The following is a 25439-nucleotide window of genomic DNA, read 5'->3' as shown; positions in this document are numbered from 1 at the left end:
CAATCAATTTTTCAAAAACAAATCATCCATTTAGACACTTATATACCCATTTATTCTTCCATCGACCTTGAGATATACATATATAAAACATATTTAATTTTCAGAAAAACACACATTCACTGGATGATGTCATCAGTGATGTCATCAGTGATGTCATTTGAGATGTCATCAGTGATGTCATGAGTGATGTCACTGACCATGTCATGAGTGATGTAATATGTGACGTCATCAGCAGTGCATTGCGGGCGCGCGAGTTATAATTAGCTGAACTAACTATAATGGGGGAATTTCAATGGTTTTGTACAAGTGAAAAGTCCAGCTAACTATAACACCCCTGAAACCTATGGTTTTTTCAGTGAATATATATATATATATATATATATATATATATATATATATATATTCACTTAAAAAACATAGGTTTCACACATGTTATAGTTAGCTGGACATTTCCCTCTTAAAAAAACAATGAAATTCCCCCGTTATAGTTAGTGCAGGCAACTATAACTCACGCGACCGCAATCCTCTGCTGATGACGTCAGATATTACATCACTGTATTTAGACACCTATTTACCCATGTCTTCTTCCATTAATCTTTAGCTATACATATATTACAAATATTTATTTTTCAGAAAGACACATATGTAATCAGTGATGTAATATCTGACGTCATCAGCAGAGGATTGCGGTCGCGTGAGTTATAGTTGCCTGCACTAACTATAACGGGGGAATTTCATTGGTTTTTTACGAGGGAAATGTCCAGCTAACTATAACATGTGTGAAACCTATGGTTTTTTTAAGTGAATTTGCAAGGTTTTTTAAATGCTAATTCCTAACTATAACATGTGTGAAACCTATGGTTTTTTAAGTGAATTTGTACGTTTTTAAAAATGCTAAGTTATGTATTTATTAATATTTTTTTTTCAGGTTTTTCACCGTGCGCGCATCGTGCGTGCCGTGCGCGTACCGTGCGTGCACCTCGCACTTTTTAAAAAAAAAAAAACATTTTTTTCACCCTGGGGGGTCCTTCAGTGACCCCCTGACAAAGGCTAGGGGGTCAGGAACTGTCCACCCTGCCCCCTTTTCACGTTCTCCACCTTTGTTTTTCACTGCCTCAGACTGCGAGAGACAAAATGGCGGCCGACACTTCCTGATTTCGACCGATTCGAATGTTTACTGACATCTAACAACCAATCAGAATTGCGCTGCGCGCGGCAGCATGCGCGTACGGTATTCTTACCGTACGCGCACGGTGCGCGCTTATAGATATTTATGTACTTTTAACTGCAATTTTCTCAGGAACTAATTAACAGATTGACTCCAGATATGCAAAAGGCACATCCCTGACCTGAGGACTACCTCTTTGCCAAATTTAAAGTAATTCTGTTCAGCCGTTTGGGCTGTACCTTGGACTAAAGGTCCCTATGGAAAATTGCATGGGAAAAACGCGTTTTGGGACCCCCCTTTTTTCTCAGCCCCCGCTTGACGAATCTCCCCGAGACTATCAGGGTAGGAGCGGAGCGGAGTGGAGCGGAGCGGAGCGCCCCACCTATTTTTAAAATTTCGCGAGGATTGATCAATCGGCGCCAAAGTTATTCCAAATAGAATGTTGCGGATTTCCTATGGAAACACGGTCCTAACTATAACTATCTACTGGCGACCGCCAGTAGCTAATATATATATATATATATATATATATATATATATATATATATATATATATATATATATATATATATATTACCTACTGGCAGTCGCCAGTAGGTAGTTATTGTTAGGACCTAGTTACTATAGGAAAATGGCAACATTCTATTCCCAATAACTTTGGCACCGATTGACGAACCTTCACAAAATTTTCAAAACTAATTCTATATATATATATGTATATATATATATATATATATATATATATATATATATATATATATATATATATATATATATATATTACCTACTGGCGGTCGCCAGTAGGTAGTTATCTTTAGGACCCCTTTTCCATAGGAATTCCGCAACATTCTATTTTGATTAACTTTGGCGCCGGTTGACGAATCTTCGCGAATTTCTCAAAATAGGTGGGGCGCTACGCTCCGCTCCTACCCTGAAAGTCTCGGGGGGATTCGTCAAGCGGGGGCTGAGATAAAAGGGGGGTCCCAAAACGCGTTTTCCCCATGCATTTTTCCATAGGACCTTTAGAACGAGCTACAGCCCGAACGGCTGAACAGAATTACTAGAAATTTGGCAGAGAGGTAGTCCTCAGGTCAAGGAAGTGCCTTTTGTAGGTTTGGTGTAAATCTGTTCAGTAGATTCTGAGAAAATAGCCTTTAAATCAATATATATATCTGAGCCCGCTTACGGTACGCTTACCGTAAGCTTACCGTACGCGTACGGTGGCGTGCGCGAGCGCGATTCTGATTGGCTCTTAGATCTTAGTAAACATTCGAATCTGCCGAAACCAGGAAGCGGCGGCCGCCATTTTGTGTATTTCACTCTGAAAAAAAAGAGTGAAAACAAGAAAAGGGGGCAATGAGGAGAGTTACAGACCCCCTAACATTTGTAAGGGGGTCAAAGAAGGACAGAAAAGTACAAAAAAAACATTTATTGATTTTTTTAAAAATCACGGGGTACGCGTACGGTAAGCGTACGGTAAAAAAAAATTAAAAAAATAAATGAAATGCAGATTTAAGAGTTTAGATATTAGGGAGCTCTAAAAAGAGCTGTTGTGTTTATGAAGTCATTTTTTTAAGTGGTACTTACAAGTAAGTACCGATGCAGAGTCTAAGGTTCAAAAGGAAGACTCTGTTCCCTTCATCATTGAAGTGCACACCATCTCCTCTATAAATGTCTTGCATGTCATAACGCAAGTTGTTGTGGTAAATGGCACCCATACCATAGTCACGGAGGAAAGCAGAAACAGATTTGTTGACGTGCTTTCTTGCTTTGTCAATCTGCGGACAGAAATGATTGGACCAGTTCCATTTTTGCCTTTGGCATATGTTGGAAAACACAAAGGCAGTTTTAGGGAAAAGTGAAAACAGTTGTGCAAAGGTGTCCTTCATAAGCATTTCCAGACCTACCCCAGTCAAAGTGCCTAGGTCATTGCCACCACAGTGCACTATTATGAGGTCAGGGTGTTGGATTTGCATGAAGGATTTCACCAATGGCATCAACTGGTGCCACTTTAACCCTCTCTGACCAATCCATTTAATGTCTACATTTGGCAAAGCAAGGTATCTCACCATACCTGTTTTCTCTGCAAACTTTTCACTCCAGAAGACATAGCTGTGCCCTACAATCCACACTGTGAACATCTTCAAAGGAGAACTGGATGCACTCAGGAGGTGTCTTTCAGTAGAATGGCAATATGAAAAGAAAGACAGTTTGGAAATGGAGGCATACATATTTTTTTAAAAACAAAAAGAACTGATTGGCTGTTTCATACCATTCTAGAATAAAAACTAGGCTGTATGTGTAAATTAATAGAAGCATGTTTTGTATTGGTACAAAAAAATGTGTTACCAAAGAACAGTACTATGGATTTGCTGTTAGGTTTGAAAAGTCAAGCACTCTTGCTCTGTGGAATTGAAACATTGTGTGGCGAACTTCTGACCTAACTCCACACAGCAGTGTTCCATGAGCTGTTGCTATGGTAGCAGGCAGAAGTCAAGTTGGGGGAAGGGTACTAGGCAGAAGTCAAGTTGGGGGCAGGGTACTTTTGGAAAAGGGTTGGTTTTCAACCAATAGAAATGTGTGATTACATTTGAAAAAAAGGGGGAAGCACTGAGATTTGAAACTTACATGTATATGTGTGGAAAAATAGAGGGAAAGTTTGCCATTATCTGGTTCTGCTGAGAGGAGAGAGGTGTAGAGAACAGAGATCCTGGCTCTGATAATCTGCTGTTTGAGTGCCACATTTCTTTCACAACTAACTAATTTTAAAGGTGAGTTTAGAGTTTGAGAGGGGATGTATATGGTAAATTAAGAAATGAATAATAGAATTGGAATTCCTTTTGTAGAAGTTGTGTTTATTATTTTCTGTTTTAGGAGAAATTTAAATGTGAGGAACATGTAAAATAATATGGACTTTTTTTCATGATAAATTAAGGTGTACTGGTAAAAATAAGGAATACTTTAAGGGTTTGAGGTTGCAGTCAGTAATGCAAATACATTCAGCATCACTAAGGCTGGTTGCCCTTGCTGGAGTGTAGGCAGTCACCGAGGATACACATGGTGGTGGTCTGAAAAAGCAGTCTGGACATGGGCTTTTTTAAAAAAATCTGAAAAGTGGTTTCATAATGTGTCAGTCTGTAAAAGTGATTTTCACTTGCCAAAAAAAAAGAGCAGTAAGTGTGCATTCAAATTGGCAAAGAAATTTCGTTTTGGGACTAATGTGAAAACATGACTCTGTGTGCAAATAGGATTTACAGGCAGAGATTTATTGCGTTTTGTTCTGGTGATTTCACAGTTGCATTAGTAGGAAAAAGGGGGAGCGATTTTTTGGGGGAAGAAGCAGACTCTTAGCACACACCCAGCTCCTTTCCATGTATAATCATGCACAGTATTTAGAAGCGAGTGGGGTTTTCAGGTTTCAGTCTGTAATGCAAATACATTCAGCATCACTAAGGCTGGTTGCCCTTGCTGGAGTGTAGGCAGTCACCGAGGATACACATGGTGGTGGTCTGAAAAAGCAGTCTGGACATGGGCTTTTTTTAAAAAATCTGAAAAGTGGTTTCATAATGTGTCAGTCTGTAAAAGTGATTTTCACTTGCCAAAAAAAAAGAGCAGTAAGTGTGCATTTAAATTGGCAAAGAAATTTCGTTTTGTGACTAATGTGAAAACATGACTCTGTGTGCAAATAGGAATTACAGGCAGAGATTTATTGCGTTTTGCTCTGGTGATTTCACAGTTGCATTAGTAGGAAAAAGGGGGAGCGATTTTTTGGGGGAAGAAGCAGACTCTTAGCACACACCCAGCTCCTTTCCATGTATAATCATGCACAGTATTTAGAAGCGAGTGGGGTTTTCAGGTTTCAGTCTGTAATGTAAATACATTCAGCATCACTAAGGCTGGTTGCCCTTGCTGGAGTGTAGGCAGTCACCGAGGATACACATGGTGGTGGTCTGAAAAAGCAGTCTGGACATGTGCAATTTAAAAAATCTAAAAAGTGGATTCATAATGTGTCAGTCTGTAAAAGTGATTTTCACTTGCCAAAAAAAAAGAGCAGTAAGTGTGCATTTAAATTGGCAAAGAAATTTCGTTTTGGGACTAATGTGAAAACATGACTCTGTGTGCAAATAGGAATTACAGGCAGAGATTTATTGCGTTTTGCTCTGGTGATTTCACAGTTGCATTAGTAGGAAAAAGGGGGAGCGATTTTTTGGGGGAAGAAGCAGACTCTTAGCAGACACCCAGCTCCTTTCCATGCATAATCATGCACAGTATTTACAAGCGAGTGGGGTTTTCAGGTTTCAGTCTGTAATGCAAATACATTCAGCATCACTAAGGCTGGTTGCCCTTGCTGGAGTGTAGGCAGTCACCGAGGATACACATGGTGGTGGTCTGAAAAAGCAGTCTGGACATGGGCTTTTTTTAAAAAATCTGAAAAGTGGTTTCATAATGTGTCAGTCTGTAAAAGTGATTTTCACTTGCCAAAAAAAAAGAGCAGTAAGTGTGCATTCAAATTGGCAAAGAAATTTCGTTTTGGGACTAATGTGAAAACATGACTCTGTGTGCAAATAGGAATTACAGGCAGAGATTTATTGTGTTTTGCTCTGGTGATTTCACAATTGCATTAGTAGGAAAAAGGGGGAGCGATTTTTTTGGTGCAGAAGCAGACTCTTAGCACACACCCAGCTCCTTTCCATGTATAATCATGCACAGTATTTAGAAGCGAGTGGGGTTTTCAGGTTTCAGTCTGTAATGCAAATACATTCAGCATCACTAAGGCTGGTTGCCCTTGCTGGAGTGTAGGCAGTCACCGAGGATACACATGGTGGTGGTCTGAAAAAGCAGTCTGGACATGGGCTTTTTTAAAAAAAATCTGAAAAGTGGTTTCATAATGTGTCAGTCTGTAAAAGTGATTTTCACTTGCCAAAAAAAAAGAGCAGTAAGTGTGCTTTCAAATTAGCAAAGAAATTTCGTTTTGGGACTAATGTGAAAACATGACTCTGTGTGGAAATAGGAATTACAGGCAGAGATTTATTGCGTTTTGCTCTGGTGATTTCACAGTTGCATTAGTAGGAAAAAGGGGGAGCGATTTTTTGGGGGAAGAAGCAGACTCTTAGCACACACCCAGCTCCTTTCCATGTATAATCATGCACAGTATTTAGAAGCGAGTGGGGTTTTCAGGTTTCAGTCTGTAATGCAAATACATTCAGCATCACTAAGGCTGGTTGCCCTTGCTGGAGTGTAGGCAGTCACCGAGGATACACATGGTGGTGGTCTGAAAAAGCAGTCTGGACATGGGCTTTTTTAAAAAAATCTGAAAAGTGGTTTCATAATGTGTCAGTCTGTAAAAGTGATTTTCACTTGCCAAAAAAAAAGAGCAGTAAGTGTGCATTCAAATTGGCAAAGAAATTTCGTTTTGGGACTATTGTGAAAAGAAATGTAGTAATATATTTAAATAAAATAAAGGATTTTTTTTTTAGTTTTTTTCAGGTATTGCTGAAGAGCAGTGGACAAAATTTAAGATGCCTACAAAATCCAGAGTTCAAAAAACGCACAAAAAAAGCCTATATTTGAAGACAACTAGAGGACCAAAGTTAGTAGAAGATGCTCATGTTGGGAAAAAGAAAAAATCTTCTGGTAAGCAGAAAAAACAATTTCTAAAAAATATATTCAAAAGAATGAAAAATGTACAAAATGTCGGTACTCGAAAGGATGTTTTGAACAAAAAAGGTGAGGAAAAAATTGACAATTTAGTTAATGCAAATATACCTTCAGCAACTGAAAAGATTTATATAAATAGAAAAACAGCGTTTAAAGAGATACGTAGAAAAATGTTTCAGAGAAGAGTTATGTCCAATTTGATGAAGGATGTGAAGAAATATAAGAAAAAGACAAAGTTTTATAAAAGAAAAAAAGAAATAGAAGCCATTGCAGCAAAGGCATTAGAATTAAAAAGGAAACTATTCATTTTAATTTTGAATAGGATGCGTACATTAGACAAAATGGTTAATGTACTGAAATCACATAGCAAAAGGAAAAGAGTAGTGAACAGAACAAACTTTTGTAAAGTGTTTTTAGGAAAGTGGATGCATAGTTCAAGTAGTGAACCTTTTTTTAATGAAGAGAGCTATTTTCAAAGTAATAGTTTGCTGCATGCAGTTGACACCAGAGGTCGTTCTTACGAAGTAAAAAATGGTTGCATAATGGAGAAGGAGATAATGGTTCCAAGAGATGAGGTACAAGTGATGGCAGATGAGGCTATGGGGAGACGTCCTAAAGCCCCAGTGTACACTTGGAATTGTAGTAGTATTTGCACTGTGCGTCAGGAATCTATTGACAAATTTCGAGAGTTTCTAAGAGAATATAGTAAAAAAAGTATAAAACAGAAGATTAAGGTGCTTCAAAGTCTGGATCCATGCAGAGTGAGAGAGAATACTGGTTTGCAGGGTCATTCTCTGGCTTGTCTATCTAGAAAAGTGTGCAATAGTGTTTTCCATCATTTTAGGATGCTGGCTGTTCATCATACTGAAATGAGAAAGTTTGTGAGACGGTTGTATTTTGCCAAAAGTCCAGCAATAAAGTTAAATGAATTGAATAGGGCTCTGTTCCGAGGAACGGTATCAGATGTAGAGAAGGTTGTTGATGAAATTCAGTTTTGTTACTTTGGTCCTGAACAAAACAGTGCAGAGAAGGACACAGTAAATGAGGAAGAAGTGGAAGAGAATGTAGAACCCTCTGTAAGTAACACATTTAATGATCATATAACAAAATTTGCAATAGTCTCTAATGAAAGACCAAATTTTACTTGTATTTGTTGCCGCAGAACTCATTATAGAAAACAAACTAGGAATGTTGATCTCTACAAAAAGAGTGAAAATGAAGATAATTATAAGTGGAAGGATTTTGCCACATATATATTTCTAGAAAATTGTTTTGATTTGGGTGAAGATCAGCGTATTTGTAAATACTGTTACAACAAGTTAGAGGAAAATAGAATGCCGACCAGAGCTGTACATAATAATTTAGAATTGGATGCTATTCCTGCTGAACTTTCTGAATTAAATACATATGAGTCTATACTCATTCAATGTGTTCATCCGTTCCAGACCATAGTACGTATGGAGCCCAAAACTGGTAAATTACCTCCTTCTGATTTACTGAGAGGTTTAAAAGGAAGAGTGGTGTATTTGCCCTTGGATTTGAAAAAAAATATGGAAACTATTGATGCGGATACTTTGGAAACTGAACCATTAATTATTCTGGTTAATGGTGTACCTACAAAGAATAAGAAGATTTGGCAGGAGCTGGTAGATGTGCGGAAAGTACAAAGAGCAAATTTGTATTTGAAAAGGAATAACAAATGGTATGAATCAATTTATATAGAAGAAGAAGAAGAAGAAGATTTACAAGAAGACACAGAAACACCAACTGGACAAATTGAAAAAGTGGACAAGTCAAAGGAAGAAGAAATTTATGAACATTTTAGCATACATCCTCTTCATTCAAAAGAAGTTATGGGAGATAATATTGATCTCTTTCAGATGAAGAAAGCAAAAGGAACTCCCGTGAGTGTATGGGAGGAGAGCTTGGAAGCTCGATGTTTTCCCCAGCTGTTTCCTAAAGGAAAAGGAGGACGATACGATGAACGTCCAGAACAGATTCCAGCTTCTGAGTATCGGACTACAAGACTATATGCTGAAGATCCCAGATTTCGACAAAGTATTCCTTATTTGTTCCATCTTTTATTTGAAAGCGACTTGTCTGCACTGTCTTATGCAGTAAATCACATTTTAAAAAGTGGAGTACATTTACAAAATGTGTCTGCTAAGGATTTTATGGAGAAACTGCAGCACCGAGATGATCATTTGGAAACACAACTGATCAATCTGATGGCTTGTCAGCGTGGGACAAATGAATATTGGTACCGACGCCATGGTGAACTAAAATGCATGTTACGGAATTTAGGAACACCAACTTGGTTCGTTACCCTAAGCTGTGCGGAGTACGCTTGGGATGATTTACTGGATTTTCTACGAGAGGCAAATTCAAACATTAAAAACATTGAATACAAGACAGCAGGAGAACTGTGCTCATTGGATCCGGTTAATGTTTGCAGATATTTCAATCATAGATTTGAGGCTATGATGTCCTTCATCTGCAATAAAAAAAATCCACCTCTTGGAGAAGTAGTAGATTTCTTTTGGAGAAAAGAGTACCAGGCAAGAGGTGCTCCTCATATTCATATGCTGTTGTGGATCAAGGATGCCCCAAAGTTTGGAACAGATACTGATGAAGCAGTGTTATCTTTCATTGAAGAATATGCAACATGTGCTATACCAAAAAGCACAGAAGAGAAAAAGTTAAAGGAGCAAGTTTTACGTTTCCAAAGTCATCGGTGTGGAAAATACTGTCGACGGAAATACAAGAGCAAAGATAAATACTACACTAAGTGTCGATTTGGATTTCCTAGACCTGTTCTTTCAAATGGAAGAGTCAACAGTTTTATGTCAGCTGTGAGACATACTATCACAAGGAAATCACCTAAGAATACCTACAACCTAAAAAGAAAAGAAGAATCCAAAAATATAAATGACTACAACCCAGTCATTTTATCCATGTGGAACGCTAACACGGATATACAGTATGTAGCTGACAATTCCATTGCTGTTGCTCGATATGTAACGTCTTACATTACGAAATCAGAAAAAACAGAATTGAAGGAAATGTGGGAAGAGATTTCTCACGAGAAGACTGTCAGTAAGAAGCTGTACAGTTTCAGTTTGAAGATGTTATCGCATCGAGAAATTGGATCCTACGAATGTTCAGATAGGTTATCTTCTGCAAGTCTCTACTCGAAGTCAAGAAGAATAATTTGGGCAAGTTTAGGCCTTGCAGCAATGAGAAATCGGGTACTGAAATCTGTTGGAGAAATTGAATATTTGGCCGAGAATGACCCAGAAAGTACAGATATTTTGAAATCAAACATGTTGGACACATATTATCCCAAGAGAAGTCAACATCTGGAGAACATGTGTCTCTATGAAGTGCTGCAGAACTACATTTATTCACGGAAAGCCGCAGAAGACATCAACAATGGAAAATATAAAGTCGTTGGTGAGGAAGGATGTTTGGTGAAGCAAACAAAAGGAAGTTTGATAAATCACAGGAAGCTGAGTTGCGACACTACTGACAAGAAGGAATTTTACTACTTGGCTCTTTTACAGTTGTTTAAACCATGGCGTACAGAGGATGAACTACTGGGAGAATTTCAAAGCTATGAAGATTCTTTTAATGCTTGCAAAGACAGCATACAATGCAGTACATTCTCAAGTTATCTGCAAATGTTAAATGAAGAAATTGAACAGGAAACTACAATTGCAGCAGAAATAGCTAGAGACAGTTCTCAGGACAGCCAAAGTTCAGGAACACTCAGTCAAGATCCCCTAGGACAACCAATCGTTGAAAATGAAGCATCAATAGCCATGAATGAAGTGGAAACGGCTATGAATCAAGCTCAAGAAGAATTTATAGACTTAGAAAATTTGGAAAGACAACTGAATCAAGAGCAGCAACAAATTTATGAAGAGATCAGAAACAAAATTGATCACGGATTTCTACATGAAAAAAAAGAGTGCTCATGCACATCATTTCATCCAATCAGGATGTATGTAAGCGGACAAGCTGGAACTGGAAAAAGTTTCCTTATAAAAGTCATCAGAAGCTACCTACAGCAAAAAACAGATTCTACTTTGTCTTGTGTGGTTACTGCTCCAACTGGGTTAGCAGCATATAACATAAAAGGAATCACTTTACATCGTTTGCTAATGTTACCAGTGGAGCATGAGAACAAAATACAATACAACAAGCTAACTGGAGAAGCATCCTTGGAAGTTTCAAGAGTATTGAAGAAGATGCAAGTTCTCATTATTGATGAGGTGAGCATGGTATCAAACTTAATGCTTGCCTTTGTGCATTTAAGAATGCAGCAAATTTTGAAGACAGACTATGACATGTTATTTGGTGGAAAACACGTCATAGTTTTTGGAGATCTTTTGCAACTTACTCCAGTTAAAGGACAACCAGTGTTTAGTACTGTCACACATGAAGACACGAAGAAGTCATTGGGAAGCATCGGAAATACAAATATTTGGTCCTTCTTTGAGTACAAGGAACTTACTACTAATATGAGGCAAGCAAGCGATGAAGAATATGGAAGTATTCTGAAAGATATCAGAATTGGACTACTCACAGAAGTTGGCAAAAAAGCATTACAGAGTCGGCTGCTACATAATTTATTTCCAAAGGAAGAAATAGTTGCAGAGAAAATATACAAGAACATTGCAGAAAACAAAAGTGTCATCTGCTTAATGCCAACTCTACGTGAATGCTCAATATTTAATGAGGAGCTTTTGAAATTGGAAAAGGAAGAGATCAGGAAATTGGAAGCAGTGGACAAAATTGAGGATGGAAGAATTACTGTCACAGTAACAGGCAAACTGAAAAATAAATTGGACTCACTAGAGAAGAACATCTCCAAAACAGCTGGATTAGAAAAAAATCTATATGTTTGCATGAACTGTAGAGTATTTTTAAGAAGAAATTTGGATGTTGAAAAAGGTTTAGTTAATGGAGCTATGGGAAGAGTTATGGGTTTTATTAATTATCAGAAAAAAGATGGAATTGAATGTTTAAAAATAAAATTTGATCAGATAGAAGAAGTTAAAGATATTTGTCGTTGTACAGTTCGTTTCATGCTTGTGAAAGACTTATATGTACGTAGGAAGCAGTTTCCGTTTTCTCTAGCATATGCTGTAACTATTCACAAGTCTCAAGGATTGACTGTAGATTGTGCATTTGTGAACATTGGTTCAACTGTGTTCAAAGAAGGTATGGCATATGTTGCTTTGTCACGAGTGAAAACATTATCAGGTTTATTCATGATAGACTTTGATGATTCAAAAGTTAGTGCTGATACAAACTGTGTAAAGGAGTATAATAGATTAAGAAGAAGCTATGCTCCTCATTTAGGTCAGTATCCTGTGTTGGAGAAACGTGTAGTTTCTCGTAAAAGAAAAAATGAGAATATCTGTAATGAAGATGTAGAGAAGAGGAAAAAAAAGAGGAGTGATGTAATTGCAAGCAAAAAGAAAAAGGAAAATGAAGAACAGGTTGTAGGATGTCATTTTGAAAATAGCTCTGGTGTCAACTGCTACGCAAATGTAGTGCTGAATGTTGCATTTTATCTGGAAAGTTTGCAAGAGCAGATAATAGTAAATCAGGGAAAAAGATTCTGTTCTGAGCTGAGTCTCCTTTTTCAAAAGCTGAGTAAAGATAAAACTCAAATAGAAAGTGCTACTGAAATTAGAAAACTTTTAGATATATGTTCAGGACGAACACAGTTTTCTCAAAATGTACAGCAAGATGCACAGGAATTCTTGATGTATTTTCTTCAGGTACTGGAAGAAGAAGGGGTTCCCATTGAAAATGTATTTGGTCTCTCTTATAAATGGGAACATAGTTGTGAAAACTGTTATAATATATGTGGCTCTAATGTTGATAATGAAAGGTTTATTTATTTGACATTGCCAGAGAGTAAAACAGTCACTTTTGCAAAATTAGTTAAAGATGCTAATCATAGCATGAAATGCGGTGAGTGTAAATCTATCATGTTTTCAACATTAATTTTAAAAGAATACGGACAGTATGTAATTTTAATGATGCAACGATGTAGAGCTGATGGTTCAAAATTGGATACTTTAATAAAGAAGTTTATAGGACAGCAATTATCAATTTCAGGAAAAACTTTTGTAACTGTTGCAATAATTTTCCATGATGGACCTACTGTTACTTCTGGACATTACACAGTTTATCTTAAATGTGAAAAAGGCTGGACACTGTGTAATGATTCCCAATTGATTTTCAAACAACGTTTGCCTTTTGATTTAGCAAATTCCTATCAAATCTTCCTGAAACCTAAATTTTAGAGAGACTTGGCAAGATCTGGACAAAATAATTTTACCATTTTACTGGATTACCATTGGAATTTTCTAAAAAAAAGAATTTTTAAATTATCATTTGGCCTAATGGAAAGATAACCAATTGTAATGTGGACTTTTTTAATTTTTAATGAAACTTTCAAAAACCAATAATTTAGAGATAATCGGTAACATCTGCACAATTTAAATTTTGGAATGTTATTGGAGTGCCATTGGAAATTTTTTCAAAAATGATTTTAAAAATTACTATTTGGCCATGCGGAAAAGTAACCAATTCTATTGTGGACTTATTAAATTATTAAAAAAAAATTCTTGAACCAAAATGTTACGGAGAATCGGTGAGATCTGGACAAATTAAACTTTAGAATTTTATTGGATTACCGTTGGAAATTTAATCCAAAAAAAATTTTAAAATTACTATTTGGCCTAAAGGAAATGGAATCAGATGTATTGTGGAGTTATTTGAGATATAATATTGTGATTATACTTCTGAAACAAAAATATCAGACGGTATTTTAAAGAAATAAGTATTGTTTTTTGATGATATTTTTTTAGAATATTATGCATTTCTGTAATGTTAAGTTTAAGTGAGAAGAGATTCTGGGCTTTTTTAATACAATCTTTGAGATTGTTATTTTTTTTTTGCCCGCTGTTAAATGATGAATGCAATTGCTTTCACAATTTAAAGTGAAATGCAATATATTCTGAAAACAGCAAAAATAAGGCAAAAATATTTTTTGGTAAATATGTAAATACGAGAACTGTATTTTAAAATGTTTAAAAAATATTAATACTTTTTTCTTTTTTTTTCAGATTGATATAGAAAATTTTCAAAAACTAGAACCATTTTTAAAGCAATTTTTTTTTAAAAAAACAAATGAATAAATATTTTTTTGAGGGGGTATGGTAAGTCAATAATAATAATTGTAGTGTTTCAAAGTCCTTGTAATGTGATTATTGATTTTTAGTGTTTTAAAAAAAAAATAAAAAAAATTACGCGCACCGTACGCGTACGGTAAAAAAAAAAAAAAAGTTTTTAAAAACATCTATAAAAAAAAGATGAAAGATAAGGTTGGCTCTTGAAAGAGCCGTTGTGTTCATGCAGGGAGAGAGGAAAGAAAGAATGGGAAAATTAGTCTCTGTGACAAGTGTGCTGATCTATTTTGAGGTCCACTAGGGAAACACTGGTCTCCCTATGACAAATTAGATCATGACAAGAGGCACATCGAATATCAACCCTCAGAAATCGAGGGTTAATTTCCAGAGGGCCAGCAAAAGGAGATGCTCCCCCCACAGATGAAGGGCTCACCTGACCTGCAGAAGAAGGAGTCAGCCCTGCAGATGATGGTCCAGGCTGAGCTGCTGTGGATGTGCTTGGTTGACTTTCTGAAGGGTTACCTCCAAAAAGTCGAGCATGTGTCCTTCTGTGTACATCCCTGAGGTGCCTCATCATGGTATGATTCCCAAAGGAATACTTCCTGTCAGGATTACCTCTTGAAAGTACACGCTTACACAGCTTACAAGTTACTAAGGGTGCATTTACCTTTTGCTGGCCTTCAGGAAAAGTAAAAAAATCCCATACATAAGAAGTCTTTTGTTTCCTCGCTCTCTGCCTCAAGGTAGTGCTGCTAGTGCTAGCCTCACTCTCAGAAGAGCTCTGCTGTTCTGCCATCGTATCACAAAGACAACCCAGCTCCTTCTCCTAAGGGATCACAAGCAGAAATGAGGGGAATGGGTGTGGTGTAGGAGAGTTCTAGAACTGAAAGTAGTTTCAACCAATCAAAAGTTGTGTTTCATGATCACATGACCTACCGTACGCTTACGGTATGCTTACGGTGCGCTTACGGCAAAAGTGCGCATGCGCGTAAAAAAGACACGCGCTTGCGCGCATGCGCATAACAGTCACTACACGACACTTCCGCGTAACGTGCGCGTGTAGCGTACACGCGTACGCGTCCCACGCGGAGTACGCGCGGCTACGCAAATTGCGTAACTATACGCAAACAGCGTAGATAACTTACGGACATTGCGTAAACCGTACGCTTACCGTAAGCTTACGGTACGCGTACTAAAAAAATAAATAAAAAAAAAAGGAAAAAATGTATTGCTAATAAATTTTACCTGTTTATTTTATAAAATATATTAAAAAAACATATTATAGAATTTTAAAAATTTAACCATAGTCTTTAAAAAAGGATAGAAAATTAAAATAAAAATATGTTTAAAAAAATAGAAGAAAAAAAAAAAAATTAGCATTTAAAAAACCTTGCAAATTCACTGAAAAAACCATGGATTTCACACACGTTATAGTTAGGAATTAGCATTTAAAAAACCTTGCAAATTCACTGAAAAAACCATAGGTTTCACACACGTTATAGTTAGGAATTAGCATTTAAAAAACCTTAGAAATTCAATGAAAAAACCAAAGGTTTCACACATGTTATAGTTAGCTGGACATTTCACTCGTAAAAAAACATTGAAATTCCCCCGTTATAGTTAGTTCAGCTAACTATAACTCGCGCGCCTGCAATGCACTGCTGATGACGTCACATATTACATCACTCATGACATGGTCAGTGACATCACTCATGACATCACTCATGACATCTCAAATGACATCACTGATGACATCATCCTTGTGATAGAGTGGCAGACCTCCTCTTCCCCTAATATAACCTTTGATACACACATTCAAAAATAGAAATTAAAATTTTAAAAACAATGAACATACCAATACCAGTTACAACAACCTATACAGTAATTCTAAGATCCACATACACATCCACTCATTCACCAACAGTCCTATACAGTCACTCATACATGTACTCACTCACCATATGTACTCATACACCTATACATCCTGTTACACAATGCCACTCATCCATAGAGGTACTCACACACATAGTCACTCATGCTAAAAAAGAATCAAACATACATTTACTTGCATATACAGTTATACACACACCACCACACTTACTTCTACGGAAACTTACACATACTTAGTCTTTTAAACAATCACTTATAGAAACACATACTTATTTATACAGGAACTCTTTCAATCTCTCACTCTCACATATACTCGCTTATATACACCAATAGTCACATATACTAGTTTAAAACATATGTAGTTACTCATAAAGACACTATTGAGACAGTCATTCACTCACTAACACACCCATACACTCAATCATCCACCCATAGAGTCCTGCACACATGCTGTCTTCAACACATACAAAGAGTGAGTCATTCATTCATGCACCCATGCACTACGTAATACCCCCACCGAAACATGCAGACACTCAGACTGATACTCATAAAACCAACTAATAACCTATATAGACACCCATGTAGCTACTCACCAACCCATGAAGCCACTTATACACAAAGTGAGAGACTGATACAGATATTTACATATTTAAACATTACTCACTAAGCCATGTATTCACTATGATACACTTAATCAGTCAGTTACACAATCAATTTTTCAAAAACAAATCATCCATTTAGACACTTATATACCCATTTATTCTTCCATCGACCTTGAGATATACATATATAAAACATATTTAATTTTCAGAAACACACACATTCACTGGATGATGTCATCAGTGATGTCATCAGTGATGTCATTTGAGATGTCATCAGTGATGTCATGAGTGATGTCACTGACCATGTCATGAGTGATGTAATATGTGACGTCATCAGCAGTGCATTGCGGGCGCGTGAGTTATAGTTAGCTGAACTAACTATAACGGGGGAATTTCAATGGTTTTTTACGAGTGAAATGTCCAGCTAACTATAACATGTGTGAAACCTTTGGTTTTTTCATTGAATTTCTAAGGTTTTTTAAATGCTAATTCCTAACTATAACGTGTGTGAAACCTATGGTTTTTTCAGTGAATATATATATATATATATATATATATATATAAAGGGCCTATAGAAAAATCACGATTTGGGGTCCCTCCCCTTTTGTCAGTCCATGCTGCACGGATCTCCCTGAACCTTTGCAGGAAGAAGCTGAGGTGGAAGAAATTTTTGGGGGAAAGTTCTGTGCAGAATCGTCAAACATTGCCAAAGTTATTAGGACAACAAAGAATATTTTCCTGTGGAAACACAGTCCTAACTATAACTCACCGGGTAAAAAATATTTTATATATAAATATATATATAAATATATATATTACCTACTGGCGGTCGCCAGTAGGTAGTTATAGTTAGGACCTATTTTCCATAGGAAATCCGCAACATTCTATTCCAAATAAACCTGGCGCCGGTTGACGAATCTTCGCAAAATTTTCCAAACTTTTGGCCAGCTCCGGTCCGCTCCTATCCTGAAAGTTTCGTGGTGATTCGTCAAGCGGGGGCTGACAAAAAATGGGGGTCCCAAAACACTTTTTCCCCATGCAATTTCCCTTAGGACCTGTTGACGCAGCTACAGCCCGAACTGCTGAACGGAATTACACCAAATTTGGCAGAAAGGTAGACCTTGGTTCAGAGACGTGCCTTTTGCTTAAATGGTGTAAATCCGTTCAGTAGTTCCTGAGAAAATCAAAAGTAAAATCACATATATATCTGGGCGGAGCCTAACCACACATCTCATCGTGAGATCTGATTGGCTGTCAGCACTTCATCCAAGAAGTGTTGGCAGCCATCTTGGGACCAATATACATGATAGCACCTCATTAAAAATCATTGCAGTTAATAGAAGGTTTTAAGTCTTTAGTTACATTATAAATCATTTGTTGATGGTACCATACTCATTTTAGGAATTGTGGTATGTTCTAAGGTGATTTTACCATGTGAAAAAACCTTCTGCTGGGATATCATGAATCATGTTTGAGAGAAAACTATTTTCACATGCTTTTCTCACAGAGGTTTGGAAGGTGATCTATAAGCTAAACTGAGAGCATATTTTCTGTAAATTCACATTATCTTTCTTAGTCATGTGAGAATGAAGTGTGACATTCTCAGTAAAACATGTACATCCAACAAGGGCAGAGACTGTCAGTTGATTCCTTTGTGTTCTACTGCAGCTTCACAGAGTGTTCCAAAGAACAACTAGAGCGTTAACACTCCTACTTAGGATAAACGTATGGCACACCTGAAGCCATCTTGATTGGAATACAGTGGTAACTCTTAAAACATTTAATTTAAAAAGGAACAAAATGAGGGGGTTCATTTTGCCATAGAATGTATGATTAGTGCTGCAGAAAGAAAAATTAGGGCACATTTTGAGAGACTTCTCAAATCCTCTTCTATTTCATTAAAGAATTCTGACATGCAGACTGAAACATGCACTTTCAATACCAACAGAAGACTTCCCTGGTGAGCAGTAGCTTTACTGCAGTGATCTAATGAGCAACTAGAGTGCTAACATTCTGAATTTATGGAAAATGTGTGACACATCTGAATACCTTCTTGATGGAATCAAAGTAAACAAGCATTGAAAATGCAATAGGTCTCACCTTCGTTTAAGTTAAAGCAATTCTGTTTGTAATTAGGTGGCTTTTTAGCTTTGCTTGTATTAGAGTTTTTCAAACTTTCATGTACATACCATGCATATGTATGCATATATGTATATGTATATGTTTGCATGCATTTCTATTTATATAGATATGCAGATTATATTTATATTTTTATATATGTACATATATATACACATACATATATATAAATGCATATGCATATATATGCATATATATCTGCATATGTGTGCATGTACAGAGAGGTAGAGAGGTAGAGGTGTATAGGTAGAGGTGTAGTGGTAGAGAGGTAGAGGTAGAGAGGTAGAGAGTAGTAGAGAGAGAGGTAGAGAGAGGTAGAGAGTAGAGAGTAGAGAGCGAGTAACAGAGAGTAGAGAGTGAGTAGTAAAGAGTAGTAGAGAGTAGTAGAGGAAGTATCAGATAGTGAGTAGTAGAAAGTAGTAGAGTGAGTAGCAGAGAGTGAGTAGTAGAGAGTGAGTATTAGAGAGTGAGGAGTAGAGAGTAGTAGAGAGTGAGTTGTAGAGTGAGTAGTAGAGAGTAGTAGAGTGAGTAGTAGAGAGTGAGTAGTAGAGAGTAGTAGAGAGAGAGTAGTAGAGAGTGAGTAGTAGAGAGAGAGTAGTAGAGAGTAGTAGAGAGAGACAGTAGAAGAGAGTGTAGTAGACAGTGAGTACTAGAGAGTAGTAGCGAGTGAGTAGTAAAGAGTAGTAGAGAGTGAGTAGTAGAGAGTGAATAGTAGAGAGTAGTAGTAGAGAGTAGTAGAGAGAGAGAGTAGTAGAGAGTGTAGTAGAGAGTGAGTAGTAGAGAGTAATAGCGAGTGAGTAGTAGAGAGTAGTAGAGAGTGAGTAGTAGAGTAGTAGAGAGTGAGTGGTAGAGAGTAGTAGAAAGTAGTAGAGTGAGTAGGAGAGAGTGAGTAGTAGAGAGTGAATAGTAGAGATTAGTAGAGAGTGAGTAGTAGAGAGAGTAGTAGTAGACAGTGAGTAGTAGAGAGTAGTAGAGCGTGGGTAGTAGAGAGTGAGTAGTAGTGAGTAGTAGAGAGTAGTAGCGAGTGAGTAGTAGAGAGTGAGTAGTAGAGTAGTAGAGAGTGAGTAGTTGAGAGTGAGTAGTAGAGAGTGAGTAGTAGAGAATAGTAGAGAGTGAGTAGTAGAGAGTGAGTAGTAGAGAGAGAGTAGTATAAGAGAGTAGTAGAGAGTCAGTAGTAGAGTAGTAGAGAGTAGTCAGTCAGTGTCAGTCAGTGCCAGTCAGTGTCAGTCAGTCAGTGTCAGTCAGTCAGTCAGTGTCAGTCAATCAGTGTCAGTCAGTGTCAGTCAATCAGTGTCAGTCAGTCAGTGTCAGTCAATCAGTGTCAGTCAGTGTCAATCAGTGTCAGTCAGTGTCAGTCAGTCAGTCAGTCAGTGTCAGTCAGTCAGTGTCAGTCAATCAGTGTCAGTCAGTGTCAGTGTCAGTCAATCTGTGTCAGTCAGTGTGAATCAGTCAACGTCAGTCAGTCAGTGTCAGTCAGTCAGTGTCAGCTAGTGAGTAGCAGAGAGTGAGTAGTAGAGAGTGAGTATTAGAGAGTGAGTAGTAGAGAGTGAGTAGTAGAGTAGTAGAGAGTGAGTAGTTGAGAGTGAGTAGTAGAGAGAGAGTAGTATAAGAGAGTAGTAGAGAGTCAGTAGTAGAGTAGTAGAGAGTAGTCAGTCAGTGTCAGTCAGTGCCAGTCAGTGTCAGTCAGTCAGTGTCAGTCAGTCAGTCAGTGTCAGTCAATCAGTGTCAGTCAGTGTCAGTGTCAGTCAATCTGTGTCAGTCAGTGTGAATCAGTCAACGTCAGTCAGTCAGTGTCAGTCAGTCAGTGTCAGCTAGTGAGTAGCAGAGAGTGAGTAGTAGAGAGTGAGTATTAGAGAGTGAGTAGTAGAGAGTGAGTAGTAGAGTAGTAGAGAGTGAGTGGTTGAGAGTGAGTAGTAGAGAGTGAGTAGTAGAGAATAGTAGAGAGTGAGTAGTAGAGAGTGAGTAGTAGAGAGAGAGTAGTAGAAGAGAGTAGTAGAGAGTCAGTAGTGGAGTAGTAGAGAGTAGTCAGTCAGTGTCAGTCAGTGCCAGTCAATGTCAGTCAGTGTCAGTCAGTCAGTGTCAGTCAGTCAGTCAGTGTCAGTCAATCAGTGTCAGTCAGTGTCAGTCAATCAGTGTCAGTCAGTGTCAGTCAATCAGTGTCAGTCAGTGTCAATCAGTGTCAGTCAGTGTCAGTCAGTCAGTCAGTGTCAGTCAGTCAGTGTCAGTCAATCAGTGTCAGTCAGTGTCAGTGTCAGTCAATCTGTGTCAGTCAGTGTGAATCAGTCAACGTCAGTCAGTCAGTGTCAGTCAGTCAGTGTCAGCTAGTGAGTAGCAGAGAGTGAGTAGTAGAGAGTGAGTATTAGAGAGTGAGTAGTAGAGAGTAGCAGAGAGTGAGTAGTAGAGTGAGTAGTAAAGAGTAGTAGAGTGAGTAGTAGAGAGTTTGTAGTAGAGAGTAGTAGAGAGTGAGTAGTAGAGAGAGAGTAGTAGAGAGAGAGAGTAGTAGAGAGTGTAGTAGACAGTGAGTAGTAGAGAGTAGTAGCGAGTGAGTAGTAGAGAGTAGTAGAGAGTGAGTAGTAGAGAGTGAATAGTAGAGAGTAGTAGTAGAGAGTAGTAGAGAGAGAGAGTAGTAGAGAGTGAAGTAGAGAGTGAGTAGTAGAGAGTAGTAGCGAGTGAGTAGTAGAGAGTAGTAGAGAGTGAGTAGTAGAGTGGTAGAGAGTGAGTGGTCGAGAGTAGTAGAAAGTAGTAGAGTGAGTAGTAGAGAGTCAGGGGAAAGATGGCGGCCGCTTGAGACCGCAGTGTAGTGCGAACTGACCGGCGCTCACAGGCAGACAAACTGAGGCCGATATGCTGAGAGGTCTGCTTGGAAAAGTTATTGTTGGGAAGCCGAGGTCAATAAACTAACGACACTACAATGCTGCAGGAGTTATTTACGAAGAAAAACGGAACATTGGATATTACTAGAGTTACAGCACTTGGCTCACTGATCGGCCTATCTGTAATCCAGTATCTATGCAACAAACAACCCCATAAGAACTACTTGCAAACTTACCAGAGTGCTGCAGCGGACCTGCGGACCAGTACAGCAGAGCAGAACTGTGGGATGCCTCCAAAGAATACTGCGAAAGGTGCGGCTGCTGTGACTGCCGCGGCAGCGAGGACAAGAGAGGCGAGAGAGGCGAGAGCCATGAGATCTGCTACCCGGGAGGTAACAGAAACAACCGTAGCAGGGGGATCAGAGAGGATCCCGTCTAAGGCGTTGTATGCAGGCGGTGCCACCCGGAAGACCAGCTAGCCCGCTCTATCGGTGGTTGAGCTCCTCCGCGGAACTCCGGCAAGACTTCTTCCGGGTCGGGGGGGGCAGAATCAGCCCAGTGTGCCGAACGCGTCAGATACTATCCCAGGCGCTGTTGCGGATACCGCGGATACCGCAGAGTCAGACCCGGAGCCTGATGCCGGGATTGAGCTTCAAGACCATACGGTGAGACGGATTTCCCCTCCAATAGGGGGTCATCCTAAAATTATATCAAAGGTTGCAAGACACGAGATGCACCTACACACACAGTCTGAGACAGAGAGGGGGGGGAAAATTGACAGTAACCTCCCTTTGACTCGTGTCTCGGATCTCGGAAGCAATGTTTCTGTGGTTAAAGATCCCCAAATAACTCTCTCTGCTCAAGAAAATAGCTTGGGAGCCCCACAGATAGATGATGCCTCAGTGTCTATATCGGACGGGCCTCAGATGAGGCAACAAGGCTCTGAAAACCCTAGTGAGGAGGAGACGGATAAAGACAGGGACAAGGATAAAGACCCTAGCGACTTTTACTCTTTCTCAGATGAGTTGGGCTGGTCGACCGATACGGCATCTCATTTGAGTGACTCAAGCAATGAGGAGAGCAATGAGAACAGAGTCAGAACTGCTCAGAAAATGGCACTCAAACATAGGAAAACTCATCATGACTCAACAGATTTGACATGGGACTATACACCTACCAGCAATCTTCTCCCACTGGAAACCCCTAGACAGCCTCAGGGGCTCGTCCCTGGCTCCGTTCAACATCAGGAGATAGGAACTCCCCAAGATACACCAACAGCAACGCTAGAAACTGTGTTGTTAGCTATAGCCGCTCATAGGGAAGAGACTTCCCATGATGGTCGTAAGGCTCAAGCAGAGCTTCGTAAAGTACAGGGGGTGGTCCGCAAGCTCACAAGGAAAATCAGTACTTTCAATGATCGAATGACTGAGATGGAGTCAAGATTGCTGGTTAATGAAAAAGAAATAGTTCTAAGTCAGGTAAAGACTGATGCGCATGATAAAGAACTCTACGATATGATGTGGAAGCTCGAGGATATGGAGAATCGTCTAAGACGAAGCAACCTACGAGTCCTGGGAGTTCCGGAGGGAGCGGAAGGGGTGGATGCTCGTTCCTTCATAATTAAACTCTTCCGGGACTCCCTTCCCGAGTTTTCATTCTGGAAATGGGAAATTGAAGTGCAGCGTGCACATAGTGTGCCCCTCACTATGAGAAATACACCTAAACCCGGAGCATATCCAAGAGCAATATTGGTATATTTCGGAAACTTTCTTTTAAGACAGGCAGTATGGGAAAAGGCTAGACCGGAAGCTAAAAAAACCAATGGTCAAATAACCTATTTTGTACGACCTGATTTTTGTCATGCAACAGTTGAGAGGAGGCGGCGGCTCCGCCAGCTTATCGGACCCTTCCAGGACAAAAAATCTCAGGCCTTTTTGATTAACCCTGCCTGTCTGAAAGTGATCAATGGTGATCAGATAAAGATATTTACCTCGGAAATTAAGGCTAAGGAATATCTCGATACCCTCTAGGGACAAAAAAAAAAAATATATATATATATATAATTTCTGTTGCTTAGATATACAGACTGAAAACAGGTTGTCTCTTTATGCCTTCCCTATGCTGTCTTTGGAAGAGAAGCGGTAAAAATATTGGAAGAAGGGGAAGTATTGATTTGCTTAAACTGTGAGCGTCGGTTCATTCACTACACTTTCATCACTATAGACTCCTACGGAGTCTATTCACTCCATTGCGGGAAGCTGGGGGGGGGTAGGGTAGGGTGGGCTAGGGTATTTGTTGATGATAAAGGAGGGGATGGAGGAAGGTGGAGGGGGGGAGAGGGGGGAAAATATTCAAAAATAGCAACCTTGGATGTAGAAATCAAAACCGGAACCAGATACAGGATTGGTATATATGTATTTGGGCTTGAGCTTGGTCACAGGATAGAATGTGCTTGGGTAATAAAAAAAATAAGAGAATATGGTTAGTCTAAAATTATGTTCATGGAACATAGCAGGACTTAACGATAGAGGGAAAAGGGATCAGATGTGTGGATTAATTATCCAAAATACATTTGACATACTCTGCTTACAGGAGACACATATCCCATGGGTAGAAAGAAATGTATTGAGGGTCCCGGGTTTTGATTTATTGGCATCTACGACCCACACCACTAAAACAAGAGGAGTAGCCATTTTGGCCAAATCTTTTTTAGGACAGCCTATACGTAAGGCAGTTGACCTTATGGGAAGATGGGTGATTCTCGAGCTAAAAATAGGTTTAACCATTTGTTCTATTTATGCACCCAACCAGGATGATCCCTCCTTCTTTACTGATTTGGAATTGGAACTAGCATCTTGGCCCCATACACTAATACTCTGTGGGGATTTTAACATTTCTTTGACTCACAGAGGGTCATTATGTAGTTATGGTCAACATAATTATATCGGATATAAACCAAAGGTATATAGAGCTGTTTTACAACTAAAGGATAGTTTAGGCCTGACGGATGTATGGGATCTGAAGCACCACTTAGATCCGGGATACACATATTTCTCACACCCACACAAAAAATATGCTCGCATCGACTATATCTGGATGACAAGTAGTTATGCTAACGAGACACAAATAAATAAGCTCCCGAAGACCATCTCGGATCATAATCCCTTAGTGCTCACATTGAGTGTTAATAATATTTCGCTCAAACTGGTCATTCGATAGAAAACTACTAGTCAATAATGACTATATAGAATACATCAAGGTGTGGGCACAGGGGTTTATTGACTGCAATCGGTATAGTGCCTCGCGTGAAATGGTATGGGACTGTTTTAAGGCCTCAATCCGCGGGGAAACAATAAGCTATGTGGCTAGAAAGAGGAAACAACTTGGTAGAGTTAATGAACTCCAACTCCAAAAACTAGCCGATATAGAGCAGAAGCACACCGCTATAATAATGCAAGGTGGAGATGGTGCCCCGACTCTTAGAGAGATGACAATCCTTAAGATGGAGATAAATAGCAGGCTATCACAAAGAGCAGCCGAGACATATCAATCTCATCGTAAGAAGATCTATGAGGCGGGCGAGAAGGTCGGAAAGCAACTGGCCCTCCGTACTCGCCAAAATCAATCTTTGAGGTCAATTGATAGTATTAAAGTAGGTGGTCAAGAATATACAACACCCGAAAGTATCTCAGAGGTTTTTAAAGAATATTACCAGAAATTATATCAAAATGAGGATATGTTGGATCCTATAACAATTAAAGCTGAACTTGCTAGATGGGCAACTGAGCAGGAGGGCATTCCAGGAATGGAGACTGCTACTAGACAAGTTCTAGAAACGGACATAACCTTGTTGGAGGTGCAAATAGCTCTTGCAGAGCTTGCTTCAGGAAAAGCCGCGGGCCCAGATAAAATACCACTGGAGCTATACAAAATACTAGGCAATATTACAACACCGCTA

The sequence above is a fragment of the Triturus cristatus genome, chromosome 6 (assembly GCF_964204655.1).
Source record: "Triturus cristatus chromosome 6, aTriCri1.1, whole genome shotgun sequence".
NCBI classification, from domain to species: Eukaryota; Metazoa; Chordata; class Amphibia; order Caudata; family Salamandridae; genus Triturus; species Triturus cristatus.
Note: the sequence above shows the minus strand (reverse complement) of the source record.